Raw genomic sequence first — 23778 nt, 5'->3', positions numbered from 1 at the left:
TAATCAAATAATCAGTGGGTAGATTTTAAAAAGAAAGAAAATTCAACCCAGCCTTTCTTCACTTTGCTTCAAGAGCAGTTCTAGTATCTTATTTGATTTGGCCTTCAACTTGTGCTTAATGGTACATTGGTATTCATATATAACTTCTGCTGTTACCATTGTTGATTTAGTTCCAACTCACTGTCCTCCTGCCTCAGTTACTTTGTTTCCCCTAAAACAAATTGCTAAAACCTCCTAATGCTCTACAAGAAGAAAACATCCAACCCCATCAAAAAATGGGGCGAAGAAATGAACAAAAACTTTACCAAGGAAGAGATACGAATGGCCAAAAGACACATGAAAAAGTGCTCTACATCACTAATCGTCAGAGAGATGCAGATCAAAACAACCATGAGATACCACCTCACACCACAGAGGCTAGCACACATCCAAAAGAACAAAAGCAACCGCTGTTGGAGAGGATGTGGGGAGAAAGGGACCCTTCTACACTGCTGGTGGGAATGCCGGCTAGTTCAGCCCTTTTGGAAAACAGTATGGACGACTCTCAAAAAACTTGAGGTTGAGCTCCCATTTGACCCAGCAATACCACTGCTGGGAATATATCCCAGAAAAGCCAAAAAGTATAGTCGAAGTGACATATGCACTTATATGTTCACCGCAGCACTGTTTACAATAGCCAGAATCTGGAAAAAACCCGAGTGCCCTAGAACAGATGACTGGTTGAAGAAACTCTGGTACATATATACAATGGAATACTATGCAGCTGTTAGAAAAAATGAGGTCATGACGTTTGCATATAAGTGGATCTACATGGAAAGTATCATGCTAAGTGAAATGAGTCAGAAAGAGAGAGACAGACATAGAAAGATTGCACTCATCTGTGGAATATAGAATAATAGACTATAAGACGAACACCCAAGAATAGTAGAAATAAGTACCAGGAGGTTGTCACCATGGCTTGGAGGCTGTTCTCTCACTCTGGGCAACTCAGAGAAGGGAACAGCAAGTAAAATGTGGTTGTTGGTCATGTGGGGGAAAGATGATGCGGGCCAAATATAGACTAGAGACTGAACGCAATGGCCACTCAACACCTTTATTGCAAACCACAACACCTAACCAGAGAGAGAGAACAAAAGGGAATTCCCTGCCATAGTGGCAGGGTGGGGTGGGGGGAGACGGGACTGGGAAGGGGGGGTGGGATGTTGGGTTTACTGGTGGTGGAGAATGGGCACTGGTGAAGGGATGGGTTATCAAACTCTGTAAGGGAGAAACATGAGCACAAAAATGTATAAATCTGTAACTGTACCCTCACGTTGACTCACTAATTAAAAATAAACTATAAAAAAAAAAACTAAAAAAAAAAAATAAAACCTCCTAATGTTTTCTGTTCGGCTATATATACTTTCTTCTTGGCTTTTCTTCACCGAGATCCCCTGTTTTCCAGTAGCTAGGCAGTCACACCCACAAACTGCCCCAGCGCCATGTAATCCCGTAAATGGCCAAGATCCAGAGACTATAAAACAAAGCTCCCAGAAGAGAGCAACGCAGAGTCTCCTGCCCCCGCACCTGGCTGTCTCCACCAGAGCCCCTCAGAGCGGGGCAGGTTGAGTTTCCCTCCCCACCCCCAAGCAGAGCCCCTGCAGCCGAACACCTCTGGAACCCAGAACCCAGCCACAGCCATGTCTAGCTTATAGTCTAGTTTATAAACTATACTCGGCCAACCCGGGTTTGATTCCCTCGTCCCTCTCAGAGAACCTGGCAAGCTACAGAGAGTATCTCGCCTACAGGGCAGAGCCTGACAAGCTACCTGTGGCATATTCAATATGCCAAAAACAGTAACAACAAGTCTCACAATGGTGTCCACTCATGCAAATCAATGATCAATGGGATGACAGTGATACAGTGATTTTAAAAATTCTTCTTAACCAACTAATGGGCAAAAATCCTTTTTTCTCATATAAGTTAATCCATGTTTCCAGCAGAAAATTGAGAGAATACATAAAATAATAAGTGTTTTAATGTCTGAGTTATCATTCAAATTTAACTACGCTTTATTTTCTTAAAGTTTTTTGCGTTTTGAGGGGGTCACACCCGGCAATGCACGGGGGTACTCCTGGGTTTGCACTCAGGAATTGCTTCTGGCATTGCTTGGGGGACCATATGGGATACTGGGAATTGAACCTGGGTGGGCCACCTGCAAGGCAAACGCCCTACCTGCTGTACCATTGCTCCAGCCCCTTAAGTACCCTTTAATTTTTAGAAAATTTCACTGTCATTATTTTCCATCCTGTTTTTTTAGAGGGTAAAATTAGACTCATACATAGTTTTGAATTGTTTTCCTCTAATAGTAATGCAATGTCAATATTTCCTCCATGTTATTTACCATTATATATCAGCTTAAGTAGTAAATTGCAAAATTAATATGTGGGCTAAGCAGTGACTTGCAAAATTAATATGTGGTCATTCTTTTTAAAATTCAGTACCTATATAAAATTAAATTTATATATTAATATGTGGTCATTCTTTTTAAAATTCAGTACCTATATAAAATTAAATTTATATATTTTTTTGGTCACAGCCGGCGATGCACAGGGGTCACTCCTGGCTCTGCACTCAGGAATTACCCCTGGCGGTGCTCAGGGAACCATATGGGATGCTGGGAATCGAACCCGGGTCGGCCACGTGTAAGGCAAACGCCCTACCCGCTGTGCTATCGCTCCAGCCCCATAAATTTATATTATTCTGAATCTAGCTTGTAAGTTAGTACTTTGGTCTATTTTAATATAAGGTTTATTGACATGTTTATTTCTACAAACTATGGGCTCATGTTATAAAACTCGTTTTTACTATTCGGTGTTTGCATTCCTATCTTAGTATGTCGGGCTTACTCTTTCTGTGTCATTTCTTTTCATCAGCACTCTAATTTGAGATATTATCATGAAAAGAAATACTTATTTAAAATATCTCCAAAAAACTAAGTCTAAAACACTGTGTCAAGCATACTAAGTCCTCAAATATTATTTCCTCTTACTGTTATTTTCATAAACCTCATCCAAAAATTATTCTATTGTATGTATGTACAAAAATTTATATTAGAATTTCCTATTTGTAAATCTGTATCTTGAAACAATATCACATTAATAGAAAAAGTTCACAGTAATAGAAAAACACTGAACTTTACTTTTTCTTGGAGTGAAGAGTAACTTGACACAGTGCCCATCAGCCCCAAACTCTCCAGTGTATAATTCTTATAAATGAGAACATTCTTTTATAGAACCTCAATTCAACCATCAAAATCAGGAAATTAACATTAATGCCTTACTATATTCTAATCAAAGTCATTTTAGTTTTTTCCAGTTATATTAAAAGAACTCTTTATAGCAAAAAGTTCTAGGTCAGAATAATGTGTTGCATTTAATTGTAATATCTTTTTCTTTCTTTTTCTTTCTTTCTTTCTTTCTTTCTTTCTTTCTTTCTTTCTTTCTTTCTTTCTTTCTTTCTTTCTTTCTTTCTCTTTCACTCTTTCTTTCTCTCTTTCTTTCTCTCTTTCTCTCCTCTCTCTTTCTTTCTTTCTTTCTTTCTTTCTTTCTTTCTTTCTTTCGTTCTTTCTTTCTTTCTTTTTTCTTTCTCTTTCTTTCCTTCTTTCTTTATGTCTTATCTTTCTTCTTTCATTTGGAAAACTTGTCCAGTCTTTCCTTAATTTTGATGACCTTGACACTTGTGAAGACCACAGATTAGTTTTCTTGTAGAAAGCCCTTCAGGTGGGCTTAGTCTTAATGGTTCCTCATACTTATATTCAGGCTTGACTTCTTCAGTGGAAACTACACAAAACTGATGCTATGATAATATCGTCAGGTGATAATGATTTTGAATGGTCCCACGTTGATGACTTTAGCCTAATGAAGGTGGTCTCTGTCAAAAGTATGCACTGTTAAAATGCTTTTATTTCCCTTGTGATGACAGTATTTCTGGGTAGGAGTGGGAGATACATAGAAAATTAGTAACTATCTTGCTGCTCATCAACTTTTGAACATTTCTTTCGTTTATTTGGATTTGGACATGTAATCACTCTGTAAAGGAGTTATAATATTATAACTTATAGAAATCATTATTTCTATATCAAATGGTCCCAACTTTGGGAAGCAGAAGTCTATTCAGGTTGGTTTCTGTCTTCTTTGGATAGCTCTCTTTCATTATTTGTTACATTTTAAGTTCATCTTTACTTTATTAGTCCTGTAAATCAGCCATACTGAGTCCTTTTAGAGAATAATGTTTAGACCTAAAATCTGTGTGCTATGTGCATTCATTGTTACTTGGGTACTGCTGCTTCCAAGCCTCTTTGGTAGAAAAAAACTAGGAAATATATGCATTTATTTACTCACTTATTGTCCTTACCATCATTCCTTTTTTTACTTTATCAAAATTTTATTTTATTAAAGTACTGTGAATTACAAAGTTATTCAGAGTTGGGTTTTTGACATACAATGTTCCATCACCAATTGTACCACCAGTGTCAGCTTCCCTCCTCCAGTGTTCCCAGGTTCCTTCTCCTACCCCCACAAACCCCAGCCAGAGCCTGCCATCTTGACAGGCACCTTTTAAATATGGTTATTGAAGTTTGGGTCTCACGATTTTAGTGTTGTTGACTCTGTAGCTTGGATATTTAGTTCTATTATTCTTTGACACCACCAATGTTTCTGGGTATCCTTGACCTCTACCCCATTGCTTTTCATCTATCTCTTCTTTCCTTCCCCTTTATTCTTTTTCTTTCCTTCTCCTCCCTATATTCTGGGACCAGTGGTGATCTAGGCATCTTCCCCAAATCATTGCATTTCCTCATCCAGTTACTTTAAATATCAAATATAAGTAAGATAATCCTGCCTTTGTCCCTCTTTCTTTGGTTTACCTCATTTAGCATAATATCTTCTAGTTCTATCCATGTTGCAGAAAATTTCATGATTTCATCATTCCTTACAGCTGCATAGTTTTCCTTTGTGTGTATGTGGCACATCTTCATGATCTACTGATTTGTTGTTGGACATCTAGGTTGATTCCAAATCTTAGCTATTGTACTGGGTGCTGCAATGAATAGTGGTGTATCCATCCTTTTGAATGGATGTTGTTCTGTCCTGACGATCCCTTTTCTTAGTTGTCATTGTTGTTGCTGCTGCAATAACTGAAGGTAGGAAATACACACCTGACTGCTGCTCACAAATTTTTCAGTTGTGGTGCTCTTCAGGGGTGTCACAGATCAGGTTGAAGTGCTCACAAACTCAGCTATAGGGCTTGCTGAGATTCACACATTTGCTAGTGGTTATACTTTTCAGCTGAGGCATACAAATTTTGCTTGTGTTCAGTGGGCGTTCACTGTGGGGGTGCTTAAACATGTGCTTGCCAGGGGTTGTATTTCCTGGCTAACGCGCTTGAACATATTTTGAGTTGTGGTGCTCACTTGCAGCTGAAAATCATTTGCAGTCCCAGGGGTTATAGACAGTAGTGCTGCCAAGCTCAAACAATAGAGCTGCCAGGATTCCACTTGGCACATGTAACAACAGTAAAGATTTGAACTCATGACATAATTTGAACTCATGCTGCAGGGCTAGTATTCTAAGCCCCTGAATATTCCCACAGGGCCTTATATGTGTATTTATATACATATATTGAGTGTTATTATATAGTATATAAACATATATACATATGCCTATCTATATTTTAATGTATATTGAAAATCTTAAATTCCCATTAATAGTTCTAATTCAATACCTTAGAGCTTATTGAAATTTTATCTCTTCCCCTTTTTTCACCATTCAGTCTCTAATATTATGAAATTTACTTTCCATTATTTCTAAAAGCACCCATATGTAGCCCATACCCTGTTCACGCAGACTTGCCTGCTCCTTCCCCAAATTTTGGCCACCAACAACTCCTGTTTGGCTTCTTCGGCCCTGAATCAATGCTCTCCTCCTTTACTTTGAGATTCCCCTCACTGTGTCATGCAGCCATCTTTGCTCATCCTGCAGTGACACTCCTTTGTCAGCCTCTGAAGTCTAAAGGATCTTCGAAAAAGACTACTCCCACCGCCCCCCCCCCCCCAACTACTTTTCTTCATTCCAGTGATGGGTTTCAGACTAAACTATTTAGGAAGAGAATAGAAGTGGACATTCTGTAAATGTTTGCTTTTATTGTTTATTATCACTTTTCTCTTCACCAACATAATTTTTTAAACTGAATCACACAGTTACAAGACTGTTCGTGTAGGGCTTCAGTCATACAATGTTCCAACACCCATCCTTCCACCAGTGTACATTTCTCACCACCAAGTGTCCCATGTTCCCTCCTGCCACCCCTCTCCCAGCCTGTCTGCCTCTATGGTAGGCACTCCCCGCCCCTCTCTCTCCCCTCTCTCTCATCTCTTTCTCTCTTTCCTCTTGGGTATTATTGTTTGCAATACAGATTCCCAGCATGATTTTTAAGGATTGCTACCTTTTCTTTATAAGTTCTGTTATCAACATAGTGCTTGTTGTTCTTATTCTTAGAATAAACAGTGCTCTCCTGCAGTGAATATGTGCAGAATCCACACTTTACAATATTTTTGCTTGTCAGCTTGAGTTCTGTTCTTACTTTAGATGAAATTTGATTTTGACTTAATTATATTATAGAATAAGCTGTTAGAAAATTAGGCAATTGGGGGTATTATTTCTTTTAGATAGTTCCTGTATGACTTATAGAAACCCTGCTTTTTTTATAATCACTTGGAAAGCCACTTTTAAAAGCCACTTCCTGGATATTAAAGGTTAGGGAAGAGTTAACAACATAATGGAGATGGAGTGATAGTACAGCGGGTTTGGCACTTGCCTTGCACGTGGCCTGTGGCGGACCCGGGTTTAATCTTCAGCATCTTATGTGATCCCCCAAGCCCACCAGAAGTGTTTCCTGAGTGCAGAGGCAGGAGTAAACCCTGCCACCACTGAGTTTGGCCAAATTCTCCCTACCCTGCCCTAAATATGGTATCTTTATCAGGTCATAATGAGCCCATCCTACGGGGCTCTCAAATTGCCTTTTTAGATCCACTTTCTGCCACTTTTCTTTTGGTACCTGATGCTGTTGCTGTGTTAATTCTCCTTCCCCAAGGAGAAAACATTCTTTTGTATTTCTATAAAAGTGTTGTATTACCCAATAGGTGGATAAACACAAGTTCATCCCCAATGAATGATAGGCACCGAATAAGGAGCAGGTGGGGGTGGGGATGGGGGTGGTGGAGAGTATATTTTACTTAATAAGCTCTCATCAAAGAAATTAGATCTCTGTTGAATTTTCTTTCTCTTAAAGTGTAGAGACATTTATGTTTTGAATTATGTTTCAGAATTAGTATAAAGGAGCAACGTGCAAGGGGAAGTTCAATAATCTATTCTGTGATTAAGATGTTCAAGGATTATTCAGACTTTCCTTGGTGCCTTTGCTTTCATTGGCTCTGAACTCTGCTTCCTGCCCTAGAAACACATGCTCTGTTCCATTCCACAGAGCTTGATTGCACATCTATCATATCTAAATGTGCACATTGCACAACAATTACTTTTTTTAATAGCTTCTCTCAGCTAAATGGTGAAGCCCATGGGGAAAATGACATGTTCCTATCTGGTCATCCATTTCCTGTGTCTAACCCAGTGACTTCTGCGAGGCAGAGTCATTAATACTGTTGAAGTGAATAATTGTATTTTATTTGGGTTTGGGTTTTGGGGGGCACATCTGGCAGTGCTGAGGACTGATTCCTGGCTGTACACTCAGGGATCACTCTTGACTGGGCTCTGGGGAACATATGGGGTACCTGTGATCAAACCTGGGCTGGTAGGGTTCAAGAAAAATGCCCTACCCACTGTACTATCTCTCTGGCCCCAATAATTGTTTTTTAAAGATGCAAGTGGTAGTCTTTTGTAGGAGAGATCACATAATATTTCTTAAACTGTAGGGCACTTAATTCAGTCTTGTCTATCAGGGCAGAATTTAACAGGCCTAGTAGTCTAGTAAGTCTAGTCTAATCTAATAAGGACAATATGTCAAACTTTTCAGGAAATAAGTTTAACTCAGAAATAACTTCTCTGAAACATAAATTCTTATGGCAATCAAAGATAATTTACTAGTGGGTGATGCTCCTAACTGGCCCCGTATTCTGGCATTCAGGACATATCTTTGAATTACCTCAATTTAGTCTTGTATATGTATGTTTATTTGTCTACATTGGTCCTTTAAAAAAATGTAAGTGCTAGCAATGGAGAGATTGTACAGGGGTTAAGGTACATAAACTACCAACCTTGGTTTGATCTCTGACACCACGATTCCCAAGCACTGAGCTGTGAGTAACCCCCCTGAGCACAGAGCCAGGGATGGCCCAAGTCCCCTGCCCCCTCCCCCCAAAAATCTAACCTTTTCTATTAGATATTAATCAAAGATGCAACACTTTCTGATCTGTTTGAGAGAGAAAACTGTTTTAAATTTTTTTTTCTGGCTGAATTCTACTTAATCGCTGGTTAAGACATCTTGCTGCTGCATAAATATTGTTTATCTCTGGCATACAACAGTCACAGAGCAGCTTAACCTTGTTTCTTGTCCTAGAATGACAGTCCTCCTCTGGGTATACAAAAAAGATTCCAAACATTCATTTTCAAGCCAGACTCCATTCTGAGTAAAATGTCTCCCACTGACAGTAGTCTCTGATGGTAGCAAGCACATGAAAGCTGTTGTGGTTATTGTTGCAGGCTTGGTGTCAAATAAAAAAATAACAATCTAGTAGTTTTTCTCTCAGAAAATCCAATCTATTGATTATAAGGAGCCATCCTTAATTTAAAAAGTTTTTTTTTTTACTTTTGTGTTGTAAATGTTTCTTTTCACCCTTTCTTTAATGAATCAACATTGGTAAAGGCTTGAAGGTCTCTGCACACTTATTACCTGAAAGTCTTAATGATATATATATATATATACATATATATATATCAGAATTTGGATTCTTTTTGGATTTTAGACAGGTAATGAAGTGTCTATGTCTGATATGTAATAGCCCCAACAGGCTCCAGTAGACATTCCATTATCAGTTACCATTAATATTTCTACAGTGAAGTGTAAGGATATTTATAGACACAGTGAATTAGAAAAAGCCTATAGAGAACCTCACGATGGTTCAGGCCAGGCTTCACAGTCAGAGAGAAGTTCAGGTCAGTTCAAATTTTGCTATTGAGAAAATTACAAGGAAGATAATGAGGGGTGCCTCCACTCCCAACTGATGGGATTTTTAAATTGTGGATAGGGGGCCATGGACTTCTAGTTTATTTTTCAGAATACCGTTACTTTGCAAAATAAAGTTGGCTACTCTTTGAGGAATCCAAGATGTTTTAGAATTTGTCCACAAACTGGAAAGCATGTTAAAATACATTCTTGAAAGCTATTGAAGTATAATTTTACTTGAATATTTATCCCTTGCCAGTGATAATGTAGTCTTTGAATATTGCAAGATTTGTCAAATATACTTTTAAAGGATATGGGAACAAGATTGGAGATTGCAAAAAAGGTGTTGAAAAATCCTCTTGGATGCATTTTTTTTTCTTTTTTGCCCATACCCTGAGGTGTTCAGGGGCTATTCTGATTTCAGTGCTCAGAGATACTTAGGGGACCATGCAGGGCCTAGAATTAAACTTGGGGGTCCTGCCTGCAAAGCATGAGCTCCAGCTCTTTCTCTCTCTCTCTCTCTCTCTCTCTCTCTCTCTCTCTCTCTCTCTCTCTCCACTCTCTCTTCTCTCCTCTCTCCCCCACCTCCTTGGATGTATTCTTTCATCAAGGTAGGTGCCTTTGGTCCCTCAAAGGCAGCTCTGTGTTGCAGAAAGCTTTCTGCAAACAACTGCATAAACATCTACTGAGGAATTTGGAGCATTTGTGGTGTGTGTTCCTGTCCATCAAATGCAGTTAGCTTCATTTCAAAAGTTTAAAATGAGTTGGCAACTTTGAAAGCACTTTGACCAAAAAGATCACTTTAACATGGAAAATTATAATTTTGAGGAATAATTCCGTAGCTAAAATATATTTTTATTTCAGACACACATTCATTGTGGTTCCTGCCTAATCTGGCTTCCTTATGGTGAGGCAATTTAGCCTCTTTATTCCAGAAATGGTCCTTTATGGTTTTCTTTAGCATTTTAATAGGATCTGTTATTCAGATGAATCTAATAATTTTTGACTTGAAAATTTGGAGGAAACCCACTTACCAAAATAGAACCTCAAAATTGAATCCCAACACCAAGTTTTGTCACCACCTTCTCCCCGTCATTTAGCTTTAGCACCCCACCTTCGTTCCACATACAAGCTGAATCCAGAGTAGGGAGTGAGACCCCCCATGCAGCACCACTTTGCTTCTTGCACGAAGCAGAGTACGAAGCAGAGTCCACTCATGCCTTTCCCTGAAGAATGCAGGGAGCGTGGCATAGTACACATATACAAGTTGGTATGTAGTGTGAAAGAATCAAATAAAATCAGCACAGTTACATAATCCCTACCTTAGCTAATTTGTTCAGGACTTAGTAAAACAACTAATTTTCCTCACTGGGCTATAATTTGGTTTTTGCTTCCTCATAAGCAGTATTTGTCCATTAACCACTCTGTCAGTTATTGTTTTATTTTCCCTCCGATTCAAATTCACCCTTTTTGCTTGCTCTGTGAAAGTGGCTTAAGTCTTTTTAAACTATTTGTTTCTCTGACCATCCTAGCATTGGATTCCTGCAGTAAAGGGTTCAGGAAATGCATATCTGGAGGAGAGGGCCAGCTTTCTGACTCCTGTGTGCTCCCTCAGCAAGTTATTATTGTGACTTGGTCATCTATAGTGTTTATCTTTACTCAATGATTTGTGACTTTCTAGTGCCCTCCTCGATAATTTTGTTTGTGTGTTTCCTTTTTTGTTCATTTTTTTGTTTTATTTGGTCCAAGGTGCTCAGGGGCTACTCCCAGTGGTGATGAGGGTTCCTTTCAGTAGTACTCCGGGTACCATGAGGTGTCAGGGATCAAATCCAGCATGCCTGCATGCAAAGCATATGGTCAGCCCTTTGAGCTATTTCTCTGGTCTCTCAACAGTCATTCTGAAGAGATATTGTCTAGAGGGTATATTGTGGGTACATTAAAATGAAGGGTTTCTGGGGTCAGGGAGTATAGCAGGTAGGGTGATTGCCTTACACGTGACCTGACCCAGGCTCAATCTCCTGCACCCCATAAGATCCCCCAAGCCCTGTCAGGAGTGAACCCTGAATGTTAAGCTAACAGTAAGCCCTGAGCACTGCCCGGTCTGGCCTAAAAATTTTTGTAAAAAAGTGAGTTTGGGGCATATTCCAGAAAATAACTATCTTAGCATCTTTTCTGTTCTTCAGTGAGTTATATATAGCTGTGCCCTTTCCAAATAAGGTTCAGATCTTGAAACACTTTCTTGAATTCTTGGCTCCTATATCTCAGTTTTTTGGAGGGAACTCCTTTTTGAGTGCTCTCTCTGAGTCGCTCCTATTACTTGTGACATTCTTTTTTTTTTTTTTTTGCTTTTTGGGTCACACCCAGCAATGCTCAGGGGTTACTCCTGGCTTTGCACTCAGGAATTGCTCCTGGCAGTGCTTGGGGGACCATATGGGATGCCAGGGATCAAACCCAGGTTGGCCACTTGCAAGGCAAATGCCCTACCTGCTGTGCTATCGATCCGGCCCCTACTTGTGATATTCTTTATAATTCTTTTTACTTACTACTATGTGTTAGAGTGGATATAAGAACATTTAACATTGTTAAATGTTCTTCTGAACTACCATGCATCATTTGCAAGGTCACTGTCATCCCCGTTGCTCATCGATTTGTTCAAGCGGGCACCAGTAATGTCTCTCATTGAGAGACTTATTGTTACTGTTTTTGCCATATCCAATACTCACGGGTAGCTTGCCAGGCTCTGCCGCACGGGTTCCATACTCTCGGGTAGCTTGCCGGGCTCTCCGAGAGGGGCAAAGGAATCAAACTCGGGTCGGCTGAGTGAAAGGCGAACGCCCAATTGCCCAATCGCTGTGCTATCGCTTCAGCCCATTTGCAAGGTAATAACTATTTTTTTTGGTGGGTGGAGGTGGAGGCACACCCAGAAGTAAACAAGGGCCACATCAAGCAGTACTCAAGGGTTGATCCTATTGGTATTCTGACACTATATGGGGCTGGGGATTGAACCTATGGCCCCCTCATACAAAACATGTAGTCAGTCTTTTGTATATTTCCCCTACCCCACAAGGGAGTTCTTAAATTCATGTCATTAGTGGCAGCAGGTGGAACACTTTTAAAAGAAAACATTTCAAATCCCTTTTAGAGGAATGTCTTAACATGCAGTCTAAGTGAACCTATGTATTGTCTCTCCCTTCTCTCCATGTCTCTACCTTCAATATGAAGTTTTTTGGGGGTGGGGGGGTCACACCAGGTGATGCTCAGGGGTTACTCCTGACTCTGCACTCAGGAATTACTTCTGGCGGTGCTCGGGGGACCATATGGGATGCTGGGAATCAAACCCGGGTCGGCCATGTGCAAGGCAAATGCCCTACCTGCTGTGCTATCACTCCAGCCCCTCAGTATGAGTTTTCAATCAACCCTTGTCTCCATTGTTGACTTTAGAAACTTCTTTTTTAGTGCTACTTTGCCTTTAACCAGCTACCACTTTTTCTCCGTGGGTCTCAATTTTATTTGTGGTGAAACAGATACAGTAAAATATTCTAAATTAATGAAATCAAGGACCTGAATGGGTCCTTGTCATTGGTAGGACATCATATAAAAGGGGCTATGCTTGGTTTTGTAAAATGCCTTTCTCTTCAACGTTTAAAATTGTTAAGCTATGTTTTGTTGTAAAGGCTTTAGGGAGTCCTCAGGGGTGCCTGAAACCTAATCAAGAGAATATATAAATACATAAAATTATTAGATATGGCAGAATGTAGTAGGTGTTTACAAAATAGGGAAACAAATAGGATTATGGATGCCCAGGAAATTGTAATTTGTGACTGGGAATCTGTGATTTGGTACAAGGAGATCCACCTGATCTTATAGGATCTAAACTACCAATTTTTTTTATTTTTATTTATTTATTTATTTATTTTTTATTAGTTTATTTTTAATTAGAGAGTCATCGTGAGGGTACAGTTACAGATCCATACATCCTTGTGCTCATGCTTCCCCCATACAAAGTTCAATAACCCATCCCTTCACCAGTGCCCATTCTCCACCACCCGTAAACCCAACATCCCTCCCCCCCTCCCCAGACCCGTCTCCCCCCACCCCACCCTGCCACTGTGGCAGGGAATTCCCTTTTGTTCTCTCTCTCTGATTAGGTGTTGTGGTTTGCAATAGAGGTGTTGAGTGGCCATTGTGTTCAGTCTCTAGTCTGTATTCCACCCGCCTCACCCTTCCCCCACATGTCCTCCAACCACATTTTACTTGGTGGTCCCTTCCCTGAGTTACCCAGAATGAGAGACCAGCCTCCAAGCCATGGAAATATTCTCCTGGTACTTATTTCTACTATTCTTGGGCGTTAAAACTACCAATTTTTTTAAGGTTTTATTTATTTTTAAATTTTTTTAAATTAAATCACAATGATAAACACATTTATAAAGTTATTCATGACTGGATTTCAGTCATATAATGTTCCAATACCCGTCCCTTCACCAGCATACTTCTCCCACCATCAGTGGTTCCTGTTTCCTTATCACCCTCCGTGTCCCCCAGTGCTGTGACACAAATGGGCCTGTGCTAGGCACATTTTGCATATATTTTTATATATTGTCTTTAATGAGTTTAATATTTATTTTGTGTTTCTTAAATTATTTATGTCTGGCTTATATTCAAAATATTTTCCTTAAAGAAAGGCTTTTTGTTTTGGGTTGCTTGCTTTGTTTTATGTGGTACTGGGAGGTGACTCCTAGCTCTGTTCTCCGTGGACCATGCAGAAACAAGGATCAAATTCTGGATTCTTAAACATAAAGCAAGTGCTCCAGCCGCCATTTAAGTTATCTTTCTGACTTTGTTCTTTGTTTTGTTTTGTTTGGGGGTCACACCCAGCTGTACTCAGGACTTCTTCTTGGCTCAGTGCTCATAGATCACTCCAGGCAAATCTTGGGGTTCTAGGAATTGAATCCAGCTCAACCGCAGGCAAGGCAAGAGCCCTAACCCACAGTACTATTGCTCCAGTCCCCGTTCATCTTTTTCAAGTTGAAAACTCTGTCCAGTTATTTCTGAGTAGTCAATGGCAGTAGAAATCTTCATGATAGAAAATTGCACTTTGTGAGGCAAGAAAGATAATACAGGAGGTTAGACAGTTGCCTTGCATGGAATCATCTCCCCATGCAAGGGAGCAATACCCGGCAGTATACCCTAAGCTCTGCCAGGAGGGATCCTGAGGACAGAGCCAGGAATGTGCAGAAGGAGAGAAGAGGGGAGTAGAGGTAAGGAGAGAGGTGGGAAGGGAGAGGAGGGAAAAGGTGGGGAGAAGAGAGGAGAAATAAACTTGTATCCAGCATTTCAGGCATATGCTATATTCTAATATGTCCATGTATATATACATATTGGAAATATTGATTAAATATTCTCTCTGGCTGGGAGAGACCTTTGTGCCTGGAGATCAGAATTACTTGGGGAGATGTAAGGAGTGCTGGAACTTTTCCCTGCCTGGTGGTTTCCAGGCATTTGCCGTCAGATCTGGGGAAGGAAATTGCCCCCCCTCCCAGAGGTGAGGTTGCCTGTAGGGAAGAGACATCTTCTGCTGGGTCTGGGTCTCCTGACCAGGCTCCTGGGAAACACACGCACACCAAGAGTTTCAGCCTTAGGAGTCTTTGGTCTCATACCCGGCATCCAGCATAGAAGCACTGGGGAAAATTTTAGAGTTGACTAAATTGGGGGAAATAGTAGCTTGAGTTACACTTTATTCTTAGCTCTATTTAGTATCTCAAAAACAAAACAAAAAGCAATCAAACAAACCAACCAGATTGATTACTTAATTGCAAATGTGACCAACTAACTATAAGTTTGGTACAGGTCACCAGCCAGCAACTTTAGGAATTAAACTGCCCTTAACTCACAGTTAAAGGAAGGACTTCAAAAGCAGTAGGGAGAAGTCAATCGAAATTTGTTATTGGGCCTATTTAAAAAAAGTAGAGGGGCTGGAGCGATAGCACAGCGGGTAGGGCGTTTGCCTTGCACTCAGCCGACCCAGGTTCGATTCCCAGCATCCCATATGGTCTCCTGAGCACTGCCAGGGGCAATTACTGAGTGTAGAGCCAGGATGACCCCTGTGCATCGTTGGGTGTGACCCAAAAAGCAAATAAATAAATAAATAAATAAACTTTAAAAAAAAGTAGAGAGCTCTCACTGTAAATTGATTTCTCATTTTCTCATTTTTTGGGGAGCGGAGGGGGTATATCTGGTTTTGCTCAGGACTTAACTCCTGGCTCCTGGCAGGGCTCAGTGGACCATCCAGGGTGCTGGATTGAACCCTGGTATGCTGCATGCTAGGCAAGTGCCTTACCAACTGGACAATTTCTCTGACCCTGTCAACTCTTTTATTATTAACTCTGTTATTATTACTATTTGCTTGCAGGGTGGTGCTTAGGACCGTGAGGCACCAGAGATGGAATCTGGGCCTCCCTTGTCATGTGTAGAGCATGTGGTCAGACTATTGGTTTCTCCAGCTTCAGCCTAAACTTATTAATGGGGAAAAAAGGAGAGGGGAGGAGGAGAAATAAGAACATGGTGGCTAGCTAATCTGCTTTTGAAAAAACACAATATCATATCTTAACAAAGAGTCTCACCTTTGCAGTAGTACCAAAAAATATCTCTTAAGGTTTTATGGCTACTAGGGACATTCTAGAGTACCCAAAATATTTGTACACTAAGTTCAAAACTGCAGATTGAAAGAAAAAAAGATGAGATGAATTGATTCGAGTCTCAGAAACAAAATAAACTATGAAATGACTGAAAATTCTTGTAGTTTACAAATATTGGCAGTCCCCAAGTATTTTAAACCCAAAGTTCATGGGTCTGAAATCTCTTAGAAAAATCACGAATCACACTTTGCTTTTTTTGTTCCTTTATTTTTATTTGGCATCGAGGTGACTTAATTATTGGGATTTATGGTGTCTTAGCATGTTGTTAACATTTTTATTTCTTGTTTGTATTTTTGGGCAGAGCCTGGCAAGCTACCCGTGGCGTATTCGATATGCCAAAAGCAGTAACAATAATAGGCTTCATTTCCCTGACCCTGAATGAGACAGGGACAAATGGAGATGTTACTGGCGCCTGCTCAAGCAAATCAATGAGCAACGGGAAGACAGTGATACAGTGATCATATAGCCAAATACAAAGAATGATGATCTATGATAATCTTTATATTGTAAGATGGAAATGACCAATGCAGCAATTATTTTCTAGTTTTCCATTAGTGTATTAGCAGATATAGTATATTGGGATGGGGTGGGAACTGCTTAGTTGACTACTGGCAGAAATAGCTCTGATTGTTTAAAATAGAGATGGGTCCTCTTTGAATAAAAACATATTGTGTCAACTCACAGGGTAAGTGCATCTCCCAATAGGAAAATGTTGCAAAGCACAAGTGGTTGTGTATCTCGAAATCACTCTTCACACCTTAAAGTATATGAGCTATCCACCAAAGATATTTTACTTTCCCCTAAAAAGTCAAGAGGTCAAGATCTTCCACTTTATTAGAACACTCTTCTGTAGTTATAAATTTTGGGGTCATGAGTTCATTTTTTCTTTTTACAGAAAATATGGAAATTGCCTATTTATTTGAGAAATCTGTGAGCATAGCATGTGTTGCTTTCAGAAGCTACTGTTAGATTAGTGGGTTTTTTTAGTGAACTATGGCAAGCATGCTGCTGTTGGAATGCAGATTTCTAGTGGCCTCCATTTTCCGTTTGAATAACTGTCATACTTGTTTGAATGATTATTAAATGACATGTCTGGTACATCACACTTGTGATTTTATAGATGTTATTGCTGAAGTCAAGACTAGATCAGGTTAATTATAATGCCCAAAAGTAAAGAGAAAGAGTAAAAAGAATGGTGCCTGCCGCAGAGGCAAGGGGTGGGATAGGGTGGGGGTAGCTGGAGGGATACTGGGGACATAGGTGGTGAAAAATGTGCACTTGTGGAGGGGTGGGTGTTTGATCATTGTATGACTGAAACTCAATCATGAAACCTTTGTAACTATCTCACTGTGACTCAATAACTAACTAACTAAATAAATAGGACTAGAGCAGATAATAGACCTCATCAACACCAGCTGGATTACTCGTGTACTGTTTGAGTATGCCTGTAAATTCATAGTTCCAAACTTTTCAGTGAAAGGGTCAAGCTTTATGTGTAGAAAAGAGTCATTTTAAAATATGCATTGTATTTATTTGGAGAGCCCGGCAAGCTACCGAGAGTATTCTGCCTGCACGGCAGAGCCTGGCAAGCTACCCATGATGTATTCAATATGCAAAAAACAGTACTGATAGGTCTCATTCCCCTGACCCTGTAAGAGCCTCCAATTGTTGGGAAATACAAGTAAGGAGAGGCTGCTAAAATCTCAGGGCTGAGTGTAATAGACACATTACTGGTGCCGACTCGAGTAAATCGACGAACAACAGGATGACAGTGATACAGTGATGAAATTGGGAATTGAAATTGGCTGTTGTGTTGTTGTTGGGTTTTGATTGTGTGTGTGTTGGGGGGGAGGAGCAAGTGTTTTACCACAGAGCCATGTCCTGGCTCCTGTTTTTGTTTTTCTTTTTGTTGAACTAACATTGATCAGTGGAGAAGAGGAAATAATAAAATATATATTGTTTATCTTTTTTAAAAGAATAATGGTATTTTCACTAAAATTCATTAATTTATTTCTTTTTAAAGAAATGTCATTTGGGGGGGCTGGAGCGATAGCACAGCAGGTAGGGCATTTGCCTTGCACATGGCCGACCCGGGTTCGAATCCCAGCATCCCATATGGTCCCCTGAGCACTGCCAGGAGTAATTCCTGAGTTCAAAGCCAGGAGTAACCCCTGAGCATCGCCGGGTGTGACCCAAAAAGAAAAAAAAAAAAAGAAAGAAAGAAAGAAATGTCATTTGGGGGCCAGAGAGATGGATGGTACAGCTAGTAAGGTGATTGCCTTGCACACAGCTGATGTGGGTTTAGTCCCTCGCACCACATATGGTCCTCCAAATCCACCAGGAGTTGTCTCCTGAGCTCAGAGCCAGGAATTAGCTCTGAACACCTCTGAGTATGGCCCCAAACAAAACAAAACATACAAATGACATTTAGGGCCTGAGAGATGATACAAGAGTGAAGGTTCATGCCTTGCACACGATCAACTCTCATTCAATCCCTGACACCAGACATGAGCTCAGAGCTGCCTAGAAGTGAGCCCTGAACACTGCCAGGTGTGCTCCAACGCCTACCACCACCACCCAAAAAGAATGAAATCTTAACCATTAAACTACATTCTATAAATAAAAATCCAATTATTTATGTAATCTTTAAAAAGCAAAGGTGCCAGAATGTGATGGAAATGTTAATATTAGACAATATTTTTTGTTTGGGGACCATATCTGGAAGTGCTCAGGGGTTCCTCCTGGCTCTGCACACAGGGATCATTCCTAGTAGTGCTCAGAGGACCATAGTGGTGCTGGGTTCAAATCCAAGTCTACTGCATGGAAGGCATGGGCCCTACCCACTATACTATCGCTGTGGGTCCTTAGGCTATGATTTTATTGAGATTGTTTATTTTCAGACAGGAAGACCTAATTTAGTAGTTGCCTAAATGATTGTCCATTGATGTAAAAGGATCAACTGTAGGAGGAAAAATAAACATAAAATATGAGATAGATTTTTGGAAATTTGTGTTTTCATAAGTACAATGAAAACAAACCTAGCAGCATGCTATACAAAGTCTACCCCAGGGGGCTGGAGCAATAGCACAGCGGGTAGGACATTTGCCTTGCACGTGGCCGACACGGGTTCGATTCCCAGCATCCCGTATGGTCCCTTGAGCACCGCCAGGGGTAATTCCTGAGTGCAAAACCAGGAGTAACCCCTGTGCATCACTGGGTGTGACCCAAAAAGAAAAATTTTTAAAATCTACCCCAGAGCTTCCTCAAAAAGTTAAAGAGGGTTGGGGAGATGGCTCAATGGGCTAGGGCACGTGCTTTGTATATGGGAGTCTCAGGTTAGATTTCTGGAAGCGCATGGTCCCCCAAGTAACCCCTAAACACTGAGGAGTGATTATTACTCCCCAACACCACTGGGTGTTACCTAGAAAACAAAACAAAACAAAACAAAAACCTGGGAAGTAGGGGGTTGAGCCTCTCGCAGAGGTACTTGTGGGGGACTACTTCTGGCTCTGTGTTCAGAGGTCACTTCTGATGTTTCTCCTAAGGATTTAACTGGGTTCAGCCACTTGCAAATGCCTCTAACTGCTGTACTCTCTGCCAAAAAGAAACAGCAACATAGCCCTACCCCAGAGTGTGGTGAGTGGGCAACAGTGTAGGAAACAAGATGGATGTTAAATTGTGGGTACACATTTTTTTTTCTTAAGAGTATATGTTTGTATTTGCAATTGCTGTCTTATTAGGTTAGTTTTATCAGCTTTCCATTTGCAGCAATAAGAATAGCATTTTCCTTTTAAGAGAAATGTAAATGTCGCACTCGTGACATATAAGGTAGATGACAGAGGAAATAAAAATATGAAACTTTAAGAAGCATTATATTGTATGTTCAAACCAATTAATTTTAAATGTTTTGTTGATTTTTGTTGCAATCTTATAAAGGCCAGTTAGTTTTTACTTACCGCTATTGGGCCCCGGATGCTATTTATCAAAGGTAAGTAAGATTTTTTTTTTTTTTGCCTTAGATGCTTTCAGCCTAATAAAGGAAATGAAAAACATCTATAAACGATTTTAGGAAGAGACTGAATGTTCCAAGGGCTAAAACTGAGAACAAACAGATTTAGTTTCAAACTAGGTACCTGTTGGATTACCAGCATCATTAGAGAAAATGGTAGGCTATACAGGAAGAAAATGAGCTGCACAATTTTCTTTTTTCTTTAAAAATATGAAATAGAAATGATCAAGAAATGCAATAAGTCTATGTATTCAGGTTGCATAGATTGTGGCCCTTTCTGCAACTCTCATTTCTTTCTCAGCTTGGTAGTCAGCTTAGACTCTGCCCCCACCCCCAGTCAAAGCCTTCCATTTTAAATGAAGATGGTACAGTACTTAAGTATTGGACTTATAAGGGGTATTTGTTGGAAAATGTAGCCAGATTGCCTGGGCTCATATTTACTTACTGTGTAACTTTAGTCATGTCACTATTCCTATACCTTAGTTTTCTGCTCTGTGAAATGGGAATATTGGGAATATTGGGAGTGCCTACATAGAGGCCAGAGAGATAATTCAGCAAGTAGGATGCTTGCCTTGCATGCAGCCAACATGGATTCAGTCCACATATGGTCCCCAGAGCCCTGCCAGGAGTGATCCAAGAACAGAGAGCCAGGGGTAAGCCCTGAGCACCACCAAGGGTGATTCCTTCAACCCCCCAAAAAATTAAAATTAAAATTTTAAAATTAAGTATAATAAATAAAAAGTGTCAAGAGTACCTACATTATAAGGTCATAGTAAATGTCTTTAAAAATCAAATGAGGGTCCAAAGAGACAGTTCAATGGGCTGGGCATGCAACTTTGCATGCAAAAGGCCCAGTTTCTACCCCAGGCATGATACAATTGAAAGTAACTCCAAAACACTGCCAGATGTGGCCCCTAAACCAATAAAACAATCAATCAAATGGAATACAATGAAACTGTACTAATCAAAAGCAAGATGACTAAATGGGGAAAAACATTTAAAATATACTGGGTATATGGTAGTAGTGATCAATAAATGTCAGTCATTATTCTGTCTGGTTAACCAGACATTCTAGCCCTTAAAAATCTTGAGTGGTTGGAAAGTAACCGCAATGTACTGGGCACATGCACTCTTTTTAGGAGGGCTGTGTTCTCTCTCTGGCACTACATGATTCCCCCCTGAGCGTCATCGGGAATGATTCCCAATCACAGACCTTGTGTGGTCCCCAAATTAAATAAAAATAATTCTTCTTGGATGTGTACGACTAAAAAGTGCCTCAGTTTTAGATTTTATGTAGTCATCTTTCAATTGTTCCTTAATTAGCTTTGTCTCTTCCTCTCCTCACTAGTTTTGGTGGATTCTGAGCAAAGAGACATTGAGCCAAAGTTGAGCTTTGTGATTCTGCTAGGACATTTTCTGCATTCTTGATATGTCTCAGTTTCTCTCTAGACATTGTTCTCTGTCCTCCCCCTTCACCCTGTAAGACACCCTCGCGCACACACCACTTCTTTTAAGGAGCGGACAGTATAGCTGGTAGGGCGCTGGCCTTGCACACCGCCAGCCCTATTTCAATCCCGGGCAGCATGTCTGCTTCCTCAAGCACTGCCAGTGTGATCCCTGAGCACAGAGCCAGGAGTAAATCCTGAGCATTGCTGGGTGTGACCCAAAGAGCAAAAATGAAACAAAAGTTTGAAAAACCCCAACTAGCACATACACAAAATTGCAAAGATTCCAAAATGCAAGCTTTCTCTTTAGCCTTCCCTGAGAGCAACTGCTCTTTGCTGTTTGAAGAAACTTGACTGAACTCTTTCTCACTAATGTGTGAATAACTAATTTCTACCTCATTCTGACAGCTGTACCTATTATAATTGTAACAAGCTTCTTTTTAACTCAAATGAACTTGCAATTGCTGAGATTTCTGGCAGTTGTACAGAGCTAACAATGGGCATGCGGGAGGGGTGCTGAGATGGGGGAAAGGAAGGTGGGGAAAAGAAGGTGAGGGAACTAGAAAGAAAGCAGGGCCTGAGAGCTCAAAAGAGATGCATGCATGCATCCTATTTGATCTCTGGCTTTGCATAGTCCTGGAGACAAAGAGCATGGAATAACCCCACCCCAAAAAAAAGAAAGAGAGGAGGCACAAAGGTTGGGAGCCAACTTATGTTGAAGAGACTTGGCATGGTACATGGTACAGGAAGAAATTTGGGGACTGGGAAAGCCTTCACTTACATCTCTCTCCGTTCTTTCTCTTTCCACACTGTCTGCCTCCCTCTGCAAAGCATTTCTGTGTATTTCTCTCTTGAATTCACAGAAACTGTAAGCTGCAACTTAATTGTTTATAATTGCTCCCATGACAGTTTTGGGTAACGTTCTTACTGTTTCCCAGCTGTTTACAAATCCAGGAAGGCCTCTAATGTGAAAGGAAGTTGAATAAGTAAAGAGGAGCAGGATTGAGGAGACCATAAAAATACGTTCTACAAACACATTCACATGAATGTGTCATGGAAGGTTTCTGAATTGAAGATTGAGATAATGAAAGCAACAAGGAAGGCATAATTAAGCCTAAATTTTGATTTAGAGATGATGAGGTGCCAAATTCTTTCGTGGCTGTGTGTTTAATCCAGATTCCTATGTTTTCTTGTTTTTTTCTGTGCTCTGGAACTTCCTTGAACCCTTAGTGTTCTCTCTGGCTGACTGTGGCTTCTGAGTCAATCTGTTCTTTAGGATTCATGGTCCTAGAAGCTTTTATGACTCCTATATTTTTGTGAGATATTTTTTTTTCTGTGTGGGAGGTTGGTTTCACATGTGGAGGTGCTCAGGGTTTATTCATGACTGTGCTCAGGGAATCACATGTGTTGACAGGAATCAAACCCAGCTAAACTGCCTGTAAGATTAAGGGTCTCAAGCCTTATATTATCTCTCCAGTCCCAATGATCGTGCCCTAGTGGGACTTAAATGCTATGTTTCTCTGTCCCTATAGCAAAATTTAAGTCCAGTGGTAGCAAAAGACAGGTCCATTTTATGAGACCTCAGTTCTTTCATTTAAATAAAAGATTGTACTTGAAAAATCTTCAACAATCAAAGCCATTGGCCAAAACAAAACATACATAAAGATAAACAATACTACAGCAAGTTAAGTATCTTCTGCACCCCAAAAGAATGAATGACCAGATGAATGAAAATCTACACTCTTTGTAACTGAACCCCAGATACCCAAGAAGATAGTAGTTAAGATTTGCATCAGGAAGCCCTCACAGCTGTTGGAGTCTCCAGACTACTCCCTAACACATATAATATGTGTTAAATTGTGTTGTGAATAGTCTCTTCTCTATGGTGAATTCCATTCTTTTATATTCTTTGTGTGGATAGTCTACTCTGCTAGTTTGCAGAGTATGGGGAGGCCAGGAAGTGGGTTGAGATGAAGATCTTGACATTTTCTTTTAAAAACATGGGGGCTGCTTAGGGCCCCACACCCAGACAGACTAATTGTGGCTCTGCTCAGGAGTTACCCCTGGTCATATGCTGGGGGCCAAATGGGTGCCTGGTATTCAAACCAGAGTCAGCTGCATGTAAGGCAAGTGCTTTGCTTTCTGTACTTTCCTTCCCATCTCTCTCCCTTTCTGTAGTCAATTGTTTCCTTGGCTTTGTTGAGTTTAGCAGTCACTTACTGAGCTTAGCAGTTATCCCAAAACACCACCAGATTCAGCCCAATCGACCCCCCACCCCCTCAAAAATAAAAGCAATAAGGAAGGCCCAACTACAGCTCAGCTCTCAGGAGTTTAATTAGTTAATTAATTAATTAATTAATTAATTTGCTTTTTGGGTCACACCCAGCTATGCTCAGGGGTTACTCCTGACTCT

The 23778-nt window shown here is 40.3% G+C and overlaps 1 protein-coding gene across 4 annotated transcripts in view; it reads left to right on the top strand.

The window, feature by feature from the left end:
• KLHL13 (kelch like family member 13) overlaps positions 1-23778 on the top strand; it is a 262857-nt gene that overhangs the window by 143539 nt on the left and 95540 nt on the right. The gene's annotated exons all lie outside the window — the stretch shown is intronic.

The sequence above is a fragment of the Sorex araneus genome, chromosome X (genome assembly GCF_027595985.1).
Source record: "Sorex araneus isolate mSorAra2 chromosome X, mSorAra2.pri, whole genome shotgun sequence".
In the NCBI taxonomy this organism is placed as follows: domain Eukaryota; kingdom Metazoa; phylum Chordata; class Mammalia; order Eulipotyphla; family Soricidae; genus Sorex; species Sorex araneus.
This window is presented reverse-complemented; position numbering and strand designations above follow the sequence as displayed.